The sequence below is a fragment of the Chiloscyllium plagiosum genome, chromosome 11 (assembly GCF_004010195.1).
Source record: "Chiloscyllium plagiosum isolate BGI_BamShark_2017 chromosome 11, ASM401019v2, whole genome shotgun sequence".
In the NCBI taxonomy this organism is placed as follows: Eukaryota; Metazoa; Chordata; class Chondrichthyes; order Orectolobiformes; family Hemiscylliidae; genus Chiloscyllium; species Chiloscyllium plagiosum.
In genome coordinates this window covers 5,453,878-5,473,653 of record NC_057720.1, presented here as the reverse complement: position 1 = coordinate 5,473,653, position 19,776 = coordinate 5,453,878, and the positions used below count along the sequence as shown (strand labels likewise).

The window sequence follows — 19,776 nt, the reverse complement described above, 5'->3', positions numbered from 1 at the left end:
AGGGAGGAGGAAGAGAGAGACTGACAGTCAAGGGTGGGTGCAGGGTGGGAGAGGGGGAGCGAAAGAGAGAGGAGGTGAGGGAGAAAGGGAGAGACCGAGTCTCTGCTGGAGGGAGAAACCCTGATGACTCAGCAATTTTGTGGCATCAGCCATTTTGCTGCAGAGCTGGGAATAGCTGGGGCTCTGGTCGAAGGAGGGGTGGGGGTGGGGATGCCCTTGGTGTAATGGAGACCCAGATCAGAAGGAGCTTTGTGTGGGATAATGAGAATGGATTTGCTCATCAAATGGTGATATGTATCAGTTTACAACAGTGTCATCAGCAGCGATGTGTAAGAGGCTGTAAAGAAAGGATGGAATTGTCTGAAATAGTGACAAACATACTGTCAGAGAACTGTGTCACATACAAGGGTGCTAATAACAGTCTATGGAGAATCCACTCAGGTCCGACGCCAGTGTGGAAGGAAACCATTTGAGCAGACACAAAGGTGGCTTTCTCTCTAATGTGCAGCATTGAACCCTGAGGCACGAGCCCAACACAAACCACTTGATAAAAGGCACATTTTGCTGAAGTTATTCAAATTTGCAGTCATCAGGACACTTTGCAAGAATATCAATGTCAGAGGAAAATCAACATTAATACTGTTTGAGTGGAGAGTGTTGATTGGGTGGCAAGTGGACACTGATTGGTAGAGGTGCTGCCATGGAGAAGGCAAACGACTTTGAAGCAACAATGTCAATGGCCATTGGTCATTAGCATCAAGCAGGAGTTATCAGAACAGTTGCCCATATACATTCTCAATTCTAACTCACACAAGGCAGGGCACAGACAGAGGATGGTTTCCTGCCTGCCAGCCACTCATTATACCTCCCACTAACATGCACTCCCCTATTTACCCTCACCATACCCTCATTATCTCCTGGTACACTCCAGCACAGGAAAACAGAGCAGCAGCACAGTAGTACCTTTAATATCCTGTAAATGGCAAGTTCCTCAGCAAAAGCAAGCTGACATTCCAGCATAAGTACTGAGGGAGTGCTACTGTGTTGGAGGTGCTGTCTTTCAGGAGAGATATTAAACCGGGCTGCATCGACCTGTTCAGGCAGAATATAAAAGTTAAAATGGTGATTTTTCAGCGAAGAGCTGGAGAGCTAGTCCTGGCCCCACCCTGGCCTTTGTGCCTCAGACAACATCACCAAAAGAACAGGCCAACCAGTCATTTTGTCAGACTACACTTTTAAGAAAAGTATTTCATTGACAGCCAAGTGCTTTGAACTGTCCAAATGTCACGTAAAACCTCTTGTTTTTAACAGACAGATGTCTGATATCTGTATTAGTGTAGGTCAGGGTTGGGTAAAATGCCAGAGATTGTTTGTATGCTCAGAATTGGACAGCACCCAATTATTACAGTGAAGAGGTGGCCACTTGGCCCATCATGATAGCACTGACTCACCCAATGAGTAATTCATCAAATGCCACACTCCTGCCTTCTCGCCTTCAATCCTGCATATTATTCATCTGTACATAATAATCTAATTTTCTCTTGAAAGCCTTGATTAAACCTGCATCGACTGTAATCTCAGGCAGCACACGCCAGACCTTAAACATACGCTGCATGAAAACATTTCCCCTCATGTTCCCATTACTTCTTTTGCCAAGGGGAGGCAATGGCATAGTAGAATTATTGCTAGGCTACAATCCAGAGACCTGGGTTCAAATCCTCTCATGGCAGATGGTGTAATTTGAACCCAATAAAATCTGGAAGTAAGGACCTAATGATGACTATGAACCCATTGTTGATGGTTTGCCAATGCCCTTAGGGAAAGGAAACTGCCAAACGTACCTGGTCTGGCCTACACGTGACTCCAGACCCAAAGCAATGTGATTGACTCTTACTGCCCTCTTGGGCTATTAGGGATGGATAATAAATGCTGGCCTGGCCAACAACGCTCTCATTCTGTAAATTTAGAAAGAAAAACCAACTTAAATCTCTGCCCTCCCATTCCGCCCATCAATGGGAAGAGCTTCTCCTAATCTACGCTGCTCAGACTTTGATCAAATCTCACCTCAACTTTCACTCCAACTTTTCCAATGGATCTATGTAAGTGACGTGCCTCAAACTCGGAAAATTGTCAGGGATCTTTCAGTACCTTCTCCAAACCCTATTTCCCTCGGAAAATAGCTTGGATATGTTCTGTAAACAGTCAGTTTCCTGACAGCAAAACCAGGCTGATTTATATTACTCAAAAAGTGCACCAAAAGTTTTGACAGTGCACACCTTTCTTTAAAATACTTGTGGAATTTAGAAAACTTACACGTCTATCCTTTCACTGGGAATGATTAGACACTTTAGATTAGATTAGATTACATTACAGTGTGGAAACAGGCCCTTCGGCCCAACAAGTTCACACCGACCCGCCGAAGCGCAACCCACCCAGACCCCTACATTTACCGTTGGTCCTTAAAGTTTCCTGGCCAAACCACAGAGAACATCGCTGTGCTATATATATCGGATACCCTGCCAGAGCTATAGATCCATCTGAGCAGAGGTTACACTTTTTAAATTCATTCACAGGATCACCGACCATTGATTTCCCATCCTTAATTGCCCAGAGGGTAATTAAGAGTCAACCCAATTGCCGTGAGTATGGAGTTCTGTGGAGGTCATACCAGATAAGGACAGCAGATTTCCTTCCCTCAAGCACATTAGTGAACCAGATGGGATTGTACTACAATATTTACATGGCTGCCACTGGGATAACTTTTATAATTCCAGATTTTCATTGAATTTGAATTTTTATCTCCTCTGGTGTAATTAGAAACAAAGACAATAGCCTGGGACTCTGGATTCCCACTCTGTCACCACCTCATCCCCATGGCTCTAACATAATTTGTAAACGGGACCCACTGGAGATCATTAGTCCTTGTCTTAAATCCTCCATGGTTCTTATGTTTTGAAAAATGCAGCAAACTTTACTTCTAGCTGGGCAAGTGAATTTGAACATTTATAAATCAGCAACCAGTCCAGAAGAGGAGAGTTAAACAAACAATATCTGGAGAAATGAATGCCTTTGGTTCCAAGGAAGATCGACTTAGGATTTATGAAAACAAACACTCGATCAGCGAGTATAAAAATACAAAGGAGAAAGGAGAAAATTCACTAAATTGCTCCCGATTATTTTACTTTGGACTGGCCAGTGCTCACTGAGTCATAGGGTCTGATTCTGCAACTCAGTGACACGGTGTAGAGTGGGCATGTAACACAGTGACAGCAAGCTGGCAGTGCTCGGTATGAGGGAGGTCACTGAACTTCAGTCAGAATGTCACAAAACTGAAGGGGAGGGGTAGAGTGAAGGAGGGAGATGGAGTGAGAGGGGGGGATGGAGTGAGAGAGAGGGATGGAGTGAGAGGGGATGGAGTGAGAGGGGATGGAGTGAGAGGGAGTAGAGTGAAGGAGGGTGGAGGGAGGGGGCAATGGATTGGGTTACATGGTAGAATGAGAGAAGGTGTGGAATGAACGAGGGGTAGAATAAGTAAGGGAGATGGTGGAGTGAGGGACAAAGGGTATAGACTGTGGAAAACAAAGAGAAAACAGAGAGTACAGGAATAAATGGGTCACTCTGACATCACCCCAGCTATTCACAGTCTCTCTCAATGATTTGGAAGTGGGCACTAAATGGCACTGAGTGTGAGCGATACAATGGAAAAATAACAGGGATGCAGTAAGGACTGAGAGAAATCTCATTTTAATTTACTCAGAGGCTGATGGATCTAACCCAGAGTGCTGTTGAAGCTCAATCTTTGAGCATATTTGAGGGGAAAAAGTGACACTAGGTAATGTCACTGCACCAGTAATCCTAAAAGGCCTAGGTTAAAGTTCTGGACATATAGAATTTAAATTCATTGAATAAATGAATCAAGAATTCCAGAACCATTGCTAATCATTGCAAAACCCCATCTTGTTCATTAATCTCCTTTAGTGAAGGAAATCTGCCATCCTCAGCTGACCTGAATTACATGTCTCCTGACCCACAGCCAATTTGGGTAACTCTTAATTGGCCTCTGAAATTGCCAAGCAAGCCATTCTGTCCCAGCCTGGACCACAAAAGGGGTCCACAATGCCTTCGAACCATAAATCCCATTAAAACCTAAATACTGTTAAAAGAGCAATAGCCAAGCAATGCTGGCAGCCTTCACACACCCCCTGCCCCTCTCTCCCTCCACCTCTACCCTGTACATTCAGCAGGAAGTACATGGGGACAGTTTGACTTAGTTTTGCCTTCAAACTAAATGGGTTGGTCAAAGTTACACTCTTCTCATTTTGATTTCAACAAGCTTCTAATCTCTGGTCAGTTGGACCTAGGTCTTGGTTTAAGATTGCAGACCTTTTATTTCTCTTTACAGAGCCTTTGAGACTTAGAGTCAGAGGGGATTTTACAGCAAAGAAAAAGTCTCTCAGCCTGTTATGTCTGTGCTGGTCACCAACTACACCCCTCCCTACCCTGCTCGGCTCTAGTTCCATTTTCCAGCACTTTGCCTGTAACCCTGGTGTGGTACTGTTTCATCTAAATATTTCTTCAATATCTTGATAATTCTTGATTCTACCAATCATTCAGGTAGTGAGATCTACATCTCCAATGGTGTCTGAGTGAAAATGTTTTCCCTCAAATCTCTAAACATCTTACTTAAAACTGGATCTTCCGATTAGTAAACCTTCTACTAAGGGAAAAGGTTTCTTCCCATCTACCCTGTCTTTGCTCCTCAGTCCTCAATCAGGTCCCCAATGAGCATGTTCTGCCCTAAGGGAAATAACCCCAGTCTACCTGGTCTCTCGTCCTGGAGCTAAGAATAGCCAAGTCTCCTGGCCCTGATGGAATGCATCCCAGGGTACTAAAAGAGATGATGGGAGAAATAACAAGTACACTTGCGGTAATTTTCTAAAATTCACTGAACTCTGGGGCAGTTCCAGCAGATTAGAATACAGTAAACATAATACCAGTGTTTAAAAGGGCATTAGACAAAAGATGGGAAATTATAGACCGGTTAGCTTAACTTCTGTATGCTTGAGTCTATTATCAAGGAAAAAAATAGCAAGGCATCTTGATAGAAATTGTCCTGTTGGGCAGATGCAGCATGGGTTCATAAAGGGCAGGTTATGCTTAAATAATCCTTTGGAATTCAATGAAGACATTACGAGCACAATGGGTGGAAAATGGGGACCCAGTAGGTGTGGTGTACCTAGGTTTCCAAAGGCATTCAGCAAGGTACTGCACAAGAGGCTGCTGCATTCGATAAAGATGCATGGCATTATGGGTAAAGTATTAGCATGGAGAGATGATTGGTTGACTAACAGGAAGCAAACAATGGGAATAAATGAGTGCTATTCTGGTTGGCAATCAGTAACTAGTGGTATGCCTCAGGAATTAGTGTTGGGACCACAATTATTCACAATTTATATAACTGAATTGGAATTGGGGGTCTCATGTACTATGCCAAAGTTTGCAGATGACACTAAGATGAGTGGCAGAGCAAAGTGTGCAGAGAACTGTGAAACTTTGCAGAGGAACATAGAGTCATTGAGTGTTAGAGATGTACAGCACCGAAACAGACCCTTCGGTCCAACTTGTCCATGCCGCCCAGATATTCTAACCTAATCGAATCCCATTTGACAGCATTTGGCCCATATCCCTCTAAACCCTTCCTATTCATAAACCCATCCAGATGCCTTTTAAATGCTGTAATTGTACCAACCTCCACCACTTCCTCTGGCAGCTCATTCCACATATACACCAGTACCTGTGTAAGAACGTTGCCCCTTAGGTCCCTTTTATATCTTACCCCTCTCACCCTATGCCCTCTCTGTCTCACTGTCCCACTACAGGGAAAATATCTTGTCTATTTATCCTATCCATGCCCCTCATGTTTTTTGTAAGCCTCTATGAAGTCAGCCCTCAGCCTCCGACGCTCCAAGGAAAACAGCCCCAGCCTGTTCAGCCTCTCCCTAAAGCTCAAATCCTCCAACCCTGGCAACATTCTTGTAAATCTTTTCTGAACCCTTCCAAGTTTCACAACATCTTTCCGATAGGAAGGAGACCAAAATTGCACGCAATATTCCAAAAGTAGCCTAACCAATGTCCTGTACAGCCGCAACATGACCCTCCCAACTCCTGTACTCAATACTCTGACCAATAAAGGAAAACATACCAAATGGCTTCTTCACTATCCTATCTACTTGCGACTCTATTTTCAAGGAACTACGAACCTGCACTCCAAGGTCTCTTTGTTCAGCAACACTCTCCAGGACCTTACCATTAAGAGTATAAGTTACGCTCTTACTTGCTTTGCAGCACCTTGCATTTACCTAAATTCAACTCCACCTGCCACTCCTCAGTCCATTGACCCATCTGATCAAAATCCCATTGTAATCTGAGGTAACCTTCTTCACTGTCCACTGTACCTCCAACTTTGGTGTCATCTGCAAACCTACTAACTATATCTCCTATGCTCACATTCAAACCATTTATATAAATGATGAAAAGTAGTGGACCGAGCACTGATCCTAGTGACACTCCACTGGTCACAAGCCTCCAGTCTCCACTCTCTGTCTTCTACCTTTGAGCCAAGTCTGTAACCAAATGGCTCGTTCTCCCTGTATTCCATGAGAACTAACCTTGCTAACCAGTCTCCCATGAGGAACCTTATCAAATGCCTGACTGAAGTCCATATGGATCATGTCTTTCGTTCTGCCCTCATGAATCCCCTTAGTTACTTTAAGTGAGTGGGCAAAGATCTGGCAGATGGAGTACAATGTTAATAAATGTGAAGTCATCTATTTTGGTAGGAGTAACAGTAAAAAGAACTATTACTTGAATGATAAAAAGTTGCAGCATGCTGCTGTGCAGAGGGACCTGGGTGTCCTTGTGCATGAATCACAGAAGGTTGGTCTGCAGGTACAACAGGTCATTAGGAAGGTCAATAGAATTTTGTCCTTCATTGCTGAAGGGATTGAGTTTAAAAGCAGAGAGATTATGTTGCAGCTGTACAAGGTGCTGATGAGGCCACACCTGGGGTACTGAGTGCAGTTTTGGTCTCCTTACTTGAGGAAGGATGTACTGGCACTGGAGGGGGTGCAGAGGAGGGTCACTGGGTTGATTCCAGAGTTGTGGGGATTGGCTTATGAGGAAAGACTGAGTAGACTGGGATTATATTCACTGGAATTTAGAAGAATGGAGGTGATCATATAGAAACATATAAAATTATAAAGGGAATAAATAAGATAGAAGTAGAGAAGATGCTTCCTCTAGCAGTAAAACTAGGACAAGAGGGCGTAGCCACAAAATTAGGGGGAGCAGATTTAGGAGTGAATTGAGAAGGAACTTCTTCACCCAGAGGGTTGTGAACCTGTGGAATTCTCTGCCAGTGAAGTTTTTGATGCTACTTCAGTGAATATTTTTAAGGCAAAGATAGATTTTTGAACAGTAAAGAAATTAAGGGTTATGGTGAGAGGCCGGGTAAGTGGAGCTGAGGCCATGAAGAGATATCAGTCACGATCTTACTGAATGGCAGAGCAGGCTCAAAGGGTCAGATGGCCTACTCCTGCTCCTAGTTCTTAAGTTCTATGTTCTTCATTGCTGAATTGCTCCAACCCAGACAACATCCTGGTGAATCCATCCTGCACCCTCTCTAGTATAATCACATTCTTCTGATGGGAACTCCACAGGATTTATTGCTTCTTCACTCACAAAGGAAGAGGGAGAGAGAGAGATCGAGATCGAGGGAATGCACGTTACCTGTTATCTGTAACTTCCTTGAAGTCTAAAAGCCCAGCTGTTTTCTCTTCTCTCTGTTCAGTGACAACAAAACCAACCCAAGAGCTGGTGCTGGGCATTTTCTTCGTTTTTTTCAATGAAAAGCCATCTGGTGCCAGATAGTCTCACAGAATTATCAAATCCAAACATTGCCTGCTCTTGTCTATATGATGAATGAACATTACACAATTCCACTTTTGCTGTGAGTGATAAAAATAAGTTGTCCTTCCCCCAGCACACCAAACTTCCTTTTTACAATTTATATTTAAAATGAGAGATATACAGTCCTTACAATTAACAGATTTTTATTCTCACTATTACGATAACTACCACAACAGTAGGTTATGACAGGGTCAGTGAGTGTTTGCATTTTTGAACTTGGTGATAGATGTTGCCTGTGAGGCTGATACAACCAAAGCAGAAGAAAAACAGTAAATGCCTCCAACCCACACCGAACCACACAAAATGTGATCAACATTTGAGACAAAGAACTTGATTTAATTGCCTATCAACTCTGATTCACACTCCAAAATATCTCTGATCTCCAAACCTTCAGTTATCTTATTATGACATTGCAAATTTTGCAGTTTCAATGAAAATGCTTGCAAGTTATGTGGAGACCCTGGAGAAACTGGGACTGTCTTCCTTGGAACATGGACAAAGTCAGAAGTTACCTGACACCAGGCTAAAGCACAGCTCCTTTGTCAGGTAAAGTGAAGAGAGACACACAGGCACAGAAAATATAGGCGGAGAGATAATGGCAAGATAATTCCAGGTAATTAAGAGTGTCAAAAGATAGTACAAACAGTGTGAGTCTGTATGCAGACTGAATAACAAGTCTTCGCAGGGTTAACAGATTAATGCAAACGGTGTGAGTAAAGTGTCAACAACTGAATAACAAGTAAAGAGATGACCTGTCAACTGATTAATTAAAGCAGAGAGATATTTACAAATAATCAAAAGTAAGATGGTGCAAGACAAAAAAAAACTTTCTGGAACCTCATGAGTAGGTATCAGAGTCACATGACGAGAGTCTAACAAAAGTCATTTTGAAATCACACAACACCAGGTTATAGTCCAACAGGTTTATTTGGAAGCACTAACTTTCGGAGCGCTGCTCCTTCATCAGGTGGTTAGGAGCAGAATCATAAGACACAGAAGTCTGTGTTGATTCTGATATCTACTCACGTCATTACAACCAATTGGTTTCTCTCTAGCACCACATTACTTTTGATAATTTGCATTTATTTCTCTGCTTTAATTAATAGGTTCACAGGTCACTCCCTCAATTCTTATTCAGCTATTGACACCTTACACTGTTTGACACTTTTGGTCACCTGTGTTTAGATTAGCACAGCAGTTCAGGCAGCATCTGAGGAGCAGTAAAATCGACGTTTCGGGCAAAAGCCCTTCATAAGGGATTTTACTGCTCCTCGGATGCTGCCGGAACTGCTGTGCTTTTCCAGCACCACTCTAATCTAAACTCTGGTTTCCAGCATCTGCAGTCATTGTTTTTCCCTTTTTACTTTTGATCACCTGCAAAGACTTGTTTTTCAGCCTGTCAACAGTCTACTCACACTGTTCGTAATATCGTTGACACTTTTGTTTACCTTAAATTATCTTGCCATTATCTCTCTGCCTATATATTCTGTGTCTCTGTGTCTCCTTCCACTTCACCTGATGGAGGGGCACTGCTCCGAAAACTTGTGATTTCAAATAAACCGGTTGGACTTTAACCTGGTGCTGTGTGACTTCTGATTTTGTCCACCCCAGTCCAATGTGACCTCCTGCAGAATAGAAACACTGTTTTTCAAGCAGTGAAGATCAAAGACAGGGATCTCATCTCTCTCTTTGAGAAAAGGCACTCATGACTTAATGATCGTAACACAGGCGAAATGTTTTCAATTTCACTTCAATCGTTGACAGGGTGACATTTCTGAGTCTCTGGTGGCAGGTTTATGGGTAATTCTGTTGCATGTCTCACATTGATTCATAGAAATTTTATAGAATCCTGACAGTGTGGAAGCAGGCCATTTGGTCCATCAAGTCCACACCTACACTTTAAACAGCATCCCACCCTGTCCCACCACCATCCCTGTAACCCTGCGTTCCTCATGGCCAATCATCTTGCCTGCACAACCCTAGACACCAAGGGCAATTTATCATGACCAATCCACTTAACTTTGGATTGTGGGAGGAAACCAAAGCACCCAGAGGAAACCCCACAGACAAAGAGAGATTGTGCAAACTCCACACAGACAGTTGCCCGAGGCTGGAATCGAACCTGGTGTTGTAAGGCAGCAATGCTAACCACTGAGCTACCGTGCCGTCCCCATTGTTCTGAAACAATGTTGGTTCTGCTGTACAATGTGGGTTTAGAGTGTGATGGTCCCCAAGACCACAGGAAGTTTAAAGTTTCTAATGTGAAGCTAAATGAAGGAATTTTTCTCCCCTTCCCTCCTGCTCACTCACCCTCCCAGTCCACACACACGCACACACACAATTCTAAGTCATTTTTGAGAGTTATTACAGCTGGAGCATAGCAAATATTTTGAGACAATCTACTTGGTCACCTCAAACTGTCAAATGTCCGTAACTCTTTTCTGTATGTCCGGCATCTCACTTTGTCCATGGTGAGGTTTGGGGGCAGGGGAATGGGTGCAAGAAGTAACAGCTGGCCACAAACACAGCCTCCTTTGAAAGAGACAGCACAAACACAATGGACCAAAGGCCTCCTTCTATGATGTAACAATCTATGATTCTCAGTATTATTTCAGTGTGAGGAACAGAGGACAGTTCAGATCATTATTCCTCCCCAAGAGACCCCCAGTCATACTAGAACGAGAACTGAAACAATGTCAAGCAACCTGGAGCTTTGCTGGAGAGATGTACAATTACATTGAGAAAATATCCTTAACCTCCTTATCCTAATTAAAAGCACAGTGCAAGAAAAGCAGAGATAGCAATGTCAAACTATACTTCTCTAATGGCATCAATCAAATGTGCAAATACTTACACACTGCGCACAGAGTTTAACGGTGAAGAAAATATCCTGGAGAGGTTCTGATCTTGTGTTTCAAAGGGACAATCTCTTGGAGAGTGATGGTGGGTCATGAAGTGATTCATAAGAACAGGCCATTCAGCCCTTCAAAACTGTTGCCATTCAATATGACCGTTACTAACCTGGTTGGGGTCTCAACTTCATTATTCTGTCTCCCACTTCCTCCCACTTCCTCCCCCCCCCGCCCCCCTCAAAGTCTGGACACTGACATAGATCAAAACTCTGCGTAACTCAATGTAGGCTAAGTTCAATGACCCAGCCTCCATGTTGGAGAGAGTTCCACAGACTAACCACTCTCTGAGAGAATAGATTTCTCTTCATTCCCATATGTTCAAACTTTGTCCCCTTTGATCTAGAATTCCCCCATGAGACATAACAGCATCCACCCTATCCACAACCCTCAGGATCTTATCTCTCTCGATAAGATTACCCCTCGTAGACTCAGAGTTGTACAGCATAGAAACAGACCCTTTGGTCCAACAAGTCCACACCCTTCATGTTACCAAACTAAACTAGTCCTACCTGCCTGTGTGTGGCCCATATCCCTCCAAACCTGTCCTATTCAAGAACTTATCCAAATGTCTTTTAAACGTTGTAGACTGGACGCATCCTAGCAGAGTGTTTTAGGGAACATCTCCGGGACACCTGCACCAATCAACCACACCGTCTTGTGGCCCAACATTTCAACTCCCCCTCCCACTCTGCCAAGGACATGCACTTTCCACCTATCCACTCCACCTCCTCTCTGACCTATCACCTTCATCCCACCCCCATCCACCCACTGTACTCTTTGCTACCTTCCCCCACCCTCCTCCCTGACTTATCACTTTCATCCCCACCCCCAATCATTTATTGTACTCTATGCTACTTTCTCCCCACCTCCACCCTCCTCTCATTTATCTTTCCACCCTTCAGGCATTCTGCCTGTATTACTGATGAAGGGCTTTTGCCCGAAATGTCGATTTTCCTACTCCTCAGATACTGCCTGATCTGCTGTGCTTTTCCAGCACCACTAATCCAGAATCTGGTTTCCAGCATCTGCAGTCATTGTTTTTTACCCTGTTTTCACCACTTCCTCTGGCAGCTCTCCTTCTATTAAGCTCCATTGTGGGCTCAGCACATACAGCTGTGCTCTTTGTGAATCCTTCACAAGTTTGGGCTAGGTCCAGAATTTATCATCTATCCCCTTTCTTCATAAGACACCCCCGTCACTCCACGAATTAGCCAAGCACACATTCTCTGTAATGCTTCAGGAAGGACATCAAAACTGTACTCCTTACGCAGTCTCACTGAGACCTTCCTAATGTGGATTCACATTCCCTGAGAATGATGGGAACTCCAACTGGAATTGGGAACCTCCCCAGGAGTCATCACTCCAAGCCACCAGAGTAGGTGCAAATTTTCAGATCCATTCTCACAGCTCAGGGCCCTATCACTCTCACAATCTCAATCCAACCAAGAGGTTTAACTGGTATTTTACTGGCTATGATCAGCCTCTCGAGAAAATATATAAATATCACAGTTACGCGGACGGCAAAGAGAAGAGACAACTTACAACACACCAGACGGTGCTACAGTAACCCTTCCAGTGCTTGGCAGGATGGCGTGCTGGAATCTGGCTTCAGAACTGGCCACTTAACCAAATAGGTCGAAGCAAAGGCATACTTTACGGACACTGACAGCTGACAACATGCCCCACCCCTCAAAGCAAGGGTCGTTTCCTTATCAACAGTATTTTATGACATCATCCGTATTATTAACAAAATGAGCTCAGGCCCAGCGGGCCCCATCCAAAGCTTTAAGACCCCAGTGTTGATTGTTATCAGGACACTGTCACCTCAGAATGTTTACATAGCCCTGCTCTCATCTTCCAACCACACCAAAGTAGAACTGAGAAACATCACGCAGAGGACAGCAAAATACCGCGGAGACCTGAAACAGAAAGTTGCTGGAGGAACTCAGCAGGTCTATCAGCCTCTGGGGATTTTGACAGTTTCGAAACGTTCACTCTGCCTGTCTCTCCACAGATGCTGCCAAACAAAATACGGATATATCTCAATAAAAAAACCAAAGAACTGCAGATGGTGGAAATCTGAAACAAAAGCAGAAACTGTTGGAGAAACTCAGCAGGTCTGGCAGCATAAGTGGAGAGAAAGCAGTGCATATATATATATATTATATATATAAAATCTGCACTGGCAGAATCACACTACCACTTTATATAATGCTCTGTGGCAATATATGTGACTTGACCCTTAACTTAAATAAGTCGATCCATTGGACAGAAAATCAACCATCAGTTGCTGAAATGGTGGGCGGTGCCCCCCCCCCCAATATTTGAGGTGGGAAGGGTCAGAGGCTCAGATTGTGACCCCCCCCCCCCATTTTTGGGGTGCGAATGGTCAGAGGTATCAGGTGGCTCATACACTCCAAATTCAGCCGGTCATAAAGAAGGCAAACAGAATAAAACAAAGGACAGTGGATGCTGGAAATCTGAAACAAAAACACAGATTCCTGGAGACACAGAGCAGGTCTGTCAGCAACGATGGAGAGAAAGCAAAGTCAGTGTTTCGGGCCTTTATTTCAAAGGGGATGTAATAATAAAGGGGGAATCTTACTAAAACTACATGAGGCACGAGCATTTGTCAGACCCCAGCTGGAGTACTGTGATCAGATTTAGGCCCCATATCTAAGGAAAAGTACCCTGGCAATGGTGGCAGTCCAGGGATGGTTCACTTGGCTGATCACAGGAATGGAAGGACTGTCTTATGAGGAGAGGGTGAGTAAGTTGGGCCTGTACTCACTGGAATATAAAACAATGCGAGGCTATGTTATTGAAACGCTCAAAAACAGAAATTGCTGGAGAAAGTCAGCAGGTTTGGCAGAATATATTGAGAGAGAGCAGATTCACATTTGGAGTCCAGTGACTGCTAGCAATTTCTGTCTTTTATTTCAGATCTCCAGCACCTGCAGTTCTTTGTTTTAAGATACTTAGGGAATTTGACAGGGTAGATGAACGGAGTTTGTTTCCTCTTGGGAAAAAGTCTAGGACCAGAGGACAACATCTCAGTTAGCTCAGAGATGAGTTGAAATTTCTTCCCTCAGAGGACTGTGAATCTATACAATTCTTTACCACAGAGAGCTGTTAAGGCTGGGTCATTAAGGATATAAGAACAAGGAGCAGGCCATTCAGCCCCCCGAGCCTGCTCCACCATTTAATTCGATTGTGGATGATCTCATCTCGGCCTCAACTCTACATTCCTGTCCACTCGCCATAACCATTCAACCCATTACTCATTAAAAATCTATCGATCTCATTCTTAAGCTTACTCAATGTCCTGACATCCATCGCGCTCTGGAGGAGTGAATTCCACAGATCCCTGACCCTTTGAGAGAAGTAATTCCTCCTTAACTCTGTTTTAAATCTGCTACCCCTTCTCCTAAAACTATGACTCTCTACATTGCCCCACAAAGAGAAACATTCTTTCTGCACCTACTTTGTAAATCTCCTTTACTATCTTGCAGGCCTCAATTAAATCTCCTCTTTACTCTTTTGAACTCCAGAGAGTATAGATTTAAACTGCTCAATAAGACAAACCCCTCATCTCTGGAGTCAGTCAAATGAACTGCCTCCAATATAAATACATCCCTCTTCAAGTCAGGAGATCAAAATTGCATGCAGTAGTCCAGGTCCACTCTCATTGATGCAACGTATATTTGCAGCAACACTTCCCTACTTTTTAAAACTATTCTTTTAACAATAAATACCAAAATTCCTTATTTGCCTTCCTTATTACCTGATGTATAAGTGTACTAGTTTTCTGTCATAAATATATTCAAGGCTGAGACAGATCTTCAAACTGTAAGGGAATTGGGGCTTATGGGGAAAAGGCAGGAAGGTGGAGTTGAGGATTATCAGATCAGCCATGAACTCATCGAATGGCAGAGCAGACTCAATGGCCTACTTCTGGTTCTATCTCGTACGCAAAGCCAGTGCAAGCTTGATAAGCCATGTAGGGCCACTGGTTATCGGAGCAGAATGAGGCCATTCGGCCCTTCGGCCCTTTGAGTCTGCTCTGCCATTTGGTCATGGCTGATTCGTTTCTCAACTCCACTCTCCTGTCTTCTCCTGGTAACGTTTGATCACTTCACTAATCAAGAATCTGTCTACCTCGGTCTCAAATGCACTCAATGACTTGGTCTCCACAGTCTTATGCAGAAATTACTTCTACAGATCGAACACCCTGAAGAAATTCCTCCTCATCTCAGTTCTAAAGGATTGTCCTTTTACTCTGAGGCTGTGCCCTCAGGTCCTAGTCTCTCCTACTTAAACCTACTTGAAAATAAAGCTTGTTATCAAAAACCACAAAATATAGAAACAGAAAATGCTGCTTGACTCAAAACTCTATGCCATCACAAACTATTCCCAGTTCTGATGGGAATGAAGCATTATTAACTACCTCTCTGGTATAAACTTGAGGAGAACTTACAGCATTTTTATTTCAGAATGTGTGAGCATCCATAGTATTGCTTTATCCTAACCTCGATTGCACTGACACGTTTACAAAAAGTATGTCTCTGCTCGACTGCAGGCCTTGTAATCTCTGATAACCTGCGCAGCTGCAACAGAGATGCAAGGCAGTGCATTCAAAAGCGTTGTACCACTCGCTGCAATCTGACACTGAACACCCCATAGCGCTGCTATCTGGCTGTTCAATTCACCGGCGGAAAGAAAATGCCTGTGGACAAAAACTAGAGTCGGGGGACAAAAAGGAATAATGAGGGTTTATTCACTTCACGGATAAAAAGTGTACGCACCGAAGAAACACAAGGTATTATCCTCATTCACCCCGGAAGTGTCAATCCGCCCTTCATTGTGTTTCACGATTTCACTGTTGGTTACCAGGAGACCGACAACTGTGGGCAACAAAAGGGGGCCGCTTCAAAGAACACAAAAGGAGGGAGTGGGGAAATTGCCCCTGGAGAGAATCCTCATTGTAAATCACCATTTAGTCTACAATCACAGAAAAAGCAGAATCAATATTATTTATCCCCCGTCTACCATCCCTGCTATAATATTACAACAAATCTTCAAGACAAGGTTACACTCACCTTGTTTCAGGATTTCACTCAGAAAATTCTACTGTTTTTTTAAATAACCGCGACATGAACAAGCTCCTTTGATATTTTAACGTTTATGTCGATCATGTTGAAGATGATGCTGGTGTCTCGGATCAGTTAGTGTCCTGTGATACAGCGGGCAGCGCTAACACACACACACACACACAGACACAGACACACACATGTCAGTGGTATTATCTCTCCCAGCGGCGGGTACATTATCAGGTTCTGATCCAATACAAACACCATTGAGAAACACTCCCAACCCGGCACCACCACAATAACCAAAGCCAGATCCTGTCCCCCAGCATCTTACCCACGGGCTCAGTCACCTCCTCCTGCTCTTGCTCCTGCTCCTGCTCCTGCTCCTGCTCGGTTTCTGTCAATCCGAATCAAAGCGCAGCAGAAACAGCACCGTCTTCACCAATTGCATAAACCCGACTGCAGGCAGATCCCACCTCCGCACCCACTCCGCTCCGGGTTATTGATCCGCACCCACTCCGCTCCGGGTTATTAACTCCACTCCGGGTTATTGATCCGCACTGGTTTATTGCCTCTGCTCAGGGTTATTGATCCACTCCCATTGCTGGTAAAAGCAAAGCAAGTAGGGCAGCATCTGGGACATGAAATCTTAACTCTGTTTGCTCTTCACAGATGCTGCTAGACTTGCTGAGTTTTTTCAGCAGTGTCTGTTTTTGTTTTTGTTTTTGATTTAGATCATTCCAGTTCTTTTGGCTATTTTGCTCTGCATCATTGATCCGGATTAGCCCTTATTGAAACGCAGTGCAAATTCAAAGGGCTGAATGGCCTACTCCTGCACCCATTTTCCATGTTTCTATATTTCTATGCTTACCAAATCTCTCCAACTAACTATGTGACAAATTACCAAAATGTCATCGTATTTTCTGTTGTACTCACATTGCTCAACTGTGGTGTGTTATGGTTTACTTGGGGAATCCATGTTGCTATGACTGTGTCCCTTTTGCATGCATGTAGCCATCTGCAGCTATGGACATTCTTGTCAGTGCACTGCTGACTCGGAATCTCACCCAGCCATTTTGTGAAAGATTTTCAGGTTAATATTCAACCTGTTTTGGCAGTGTTAACAGCACACTTTCCTTGGTCCCGAGGTCTGAGGTGGGACTCAAACTCAGAGTTTCTAGTTCAGAAGCAGGGCCACTACCCATTATGTCACACAACCGTCCTACTTGTTGAAAGCAATGAAAACCATGACAACACTATGGCTTTAAGAGGTGTATTTTGTCCTGATTTATTTTTTGAAGAGAGGTTGAGACAGAGGTGCGGAGCAGACTGCTCCAAGCCAATAAAGTAAACTTGTGAAGCCTCAGGTTTATTTTAGAAGTTGGAACATTTAAAAGACATTTGGATAAGTACATGAACAGGGAATGTTTGTCAGGATATGGGCGAAAATGCAAGCAGGTCGGACTAGTTTAGTTTAGTAGCTAAATAATCTAGTATTCTGTTAAACTTTCCAATAGACTTAAGGTTATACCAATTCTTTTTTCTTTTGATTATATTTTAACTGTAGAGAAAGAATCAAGTGTGTTTTGCTTAAAGCCGTGTACTGTAACCAATCGAATTACATCTGGAGCACAGCACCTTACACTTATCTGTAAATAAGATAAGAGTTACAGTCCAGCCTACCTTTCTGATACATTTTAAAGGGGTTTGGTTTGTTCCATAACAAATGAGGGGCTCTTGTCAGGATTGAAATATTTAATTCCATGGTGCATTTCGGATTATTGGACTCAAAGGCAGCAAGTGGTGAGTCTTGGTTTTATATTGTTTCGGGCGTTGCATTCAGTTGGTTTAAACAGAGTGTACCTTGTACAACAATGGCTTTTTCTGTTGCTAAGGTGGAAGTAGACAAACAGGAGGCTGGAAGAAGTACAGCAAGCCAGGCAGCATTAAGAGGTGGAGAAGTCGATGTTTCAGGCCCCAGTCCTGATGAAGAACCTCGACTCGAAACATTGACTTCTCCACCTCTTGATGCTGCCTGGTTTGCTGTAATTCTTCCAGCCTCCTGTTTGTCTACTCTGCATTCCAGTATCTGCAGTTCTTTTGTCTCTAACTGTGGTGGAAGTAGTCACTTTGGACATTTTTGCAACAAGTGAGCAAGGCAAAACCTTTGGAATGGGCAGCCAGTTGAAGTTGCAGTTACCTGTGTCTGTGAGGAAAGGGGACAGAATTGCAATAATAGCTCTACATTTACAATTGCCAGGAATACATTCAGAATCATTGGAAATTGCTAACATTTTAGGGATCTAAGGAGGGTACCTGGTCAAATGTACATAGAGTTTGAAAGGATAAAACAAAGTAATTTTGATAGGTGGATAAGGGCATTGAAAATAGATCAGACGTAGTCTGTTCTTAGAGAAACTTTTACTTTGGAGGAGTTCAAAATTTCATTTCCTGAAGTAGTGAGAACACGTGTGAAAGAGCAGAGAGTGTTAAAACTGCAAAATGAGCAGCTGAAATGGCCAATGATTATGAGTTAGTTCATAAATCAAAGCTAAAAATCACACAATGCCAGGTTATAGCCCAAAGGTTTATTTGGAAGCACTAGCCTTCAGATCGCTGCTCCTTCATCTTTCCTGATGAAGGGCTTATGCCTGAAACATCGATTGTCCTGCTCCTCGGATGGTGCCTGACATGCTGTGTTTTTCCAGCACCACACTCTCGACTCTGATCTCCAGCATCTGCGGTCCTCACTTTCTCCACTCTTCCAAATAAACCTGTTGGGCTATAACCTGGCTTTTTTTTAAACTTTGTACACTCTAGTCCAACACCGGCGCCTCCAAGTCATTCATAAACCAAAGTTTGGCTTCCAATATCAATTTTAATGAGTGGGGAATAGAAATTTGAGGAAAAGAGAAATCCTCAGGTAGTAAAAGAAGAGAAGATCTCATTGAAGATAGTAAAGATGGTTTACCACAGGTTTAATAAAACCATGACTGGGAAGAGAAGTTAAAAAGCTCAGGTGTTTTCACTGTAATAAAGAAGGACACATACAGTCGCAGTGTTGGTTTAAGAAAATCACTGTGATTACGGATATGGTAAAACAGGATAAGCCAGTAGCGTTTATTGAATTCATAAATGCAATCGTATTGGAAGCTAAAGAGCTGCAAAAGAATGCACAGCCTGGTTAGGGGTTGGTTCGTAAGAAAATACCAGATTGCTTAAAGAATTTACCTGTGTGGTTCACTTGTTTGTAACAGGAGGAGTAGGTAAAGAAATTAACAGGAGCAAGTCGAGCTTTGATGGTGAGAGATGAGGAGGTATGTCCTTTGAAAGGAGTATTGCCAGAAAAGGTGGTAATATGTGGAATTTCTGGTGAGAAGAGTAGTGTTTCATTGTATAAGGTGAGGTTGGAGAGTCCACTGAAAAATGGTAAAATGGTGGTAGGAGTACGAGAGAAATTCTCTGTTCCGGAGATATAGTTTATTCTTGGTAATGATATAGCTGGATCACAGGTGGGAACGATGCCTACCGTGATTGAAAAGCCAGTGAGAAATCAGGTAACTAAGATGTTACAGAAAGTATATTCTCGATTTTTCTCAACTGTGTGGTAACTAAGTCACGGCTTGAAAAAGGAGGAGAAATCAAAGAGTAAAGGTCAAGGAGTTATCAGAAACCATGTTGGATCAAATGGTTGAGAATAAAACAAGAGCAGGTGGAGAATAAAGTGGATATTTTTCAGAGAAGTTAGTTGAATCACAACAAAAATGATGAAAGAAAATAAAGCAGTTGTTTCAAAATGCATTCAC

General features: G+C 43.2%; 1 protein-coding gene across 7 annotated transcripts in view; it reads right to left on the bottom strand.

Moving 5' to 3' along the window:
• Window positions 1-16,348, bottom strand: part of ttll7 (tubulin tyrosine ligase-like family, member 7) — a 307,243-nt gene extending 290,895 nt beyond the window's left edge. For 2 of the 7 annotated variants that reach the window (XM_043698627.1, XM_043698635.1), the window contains exons 1-3: window positions 16,305-16,339; window positions 15,980-16,133; window positions 15,686-15,881 (exon numbers count right to left, since the gene is read on the bottom strand). The gene's annotated coding sequence lies outside the window, so the exon portion shown is untranslated. Of the gene's footprint in view, window positions 1-15,685; window positions 15,882-15,979; window positions 16,136-16,304 lie in introns of those variants that run through there. The other 5 variants (XM_043698629.1, XM_043698630.1, XM_043698628.1 and 2 more) reach the window with 5 other exon arrangements.
• Between the last annotated feature and the right edge of the window lie 3,428 nt (window positions 16,349-19,776).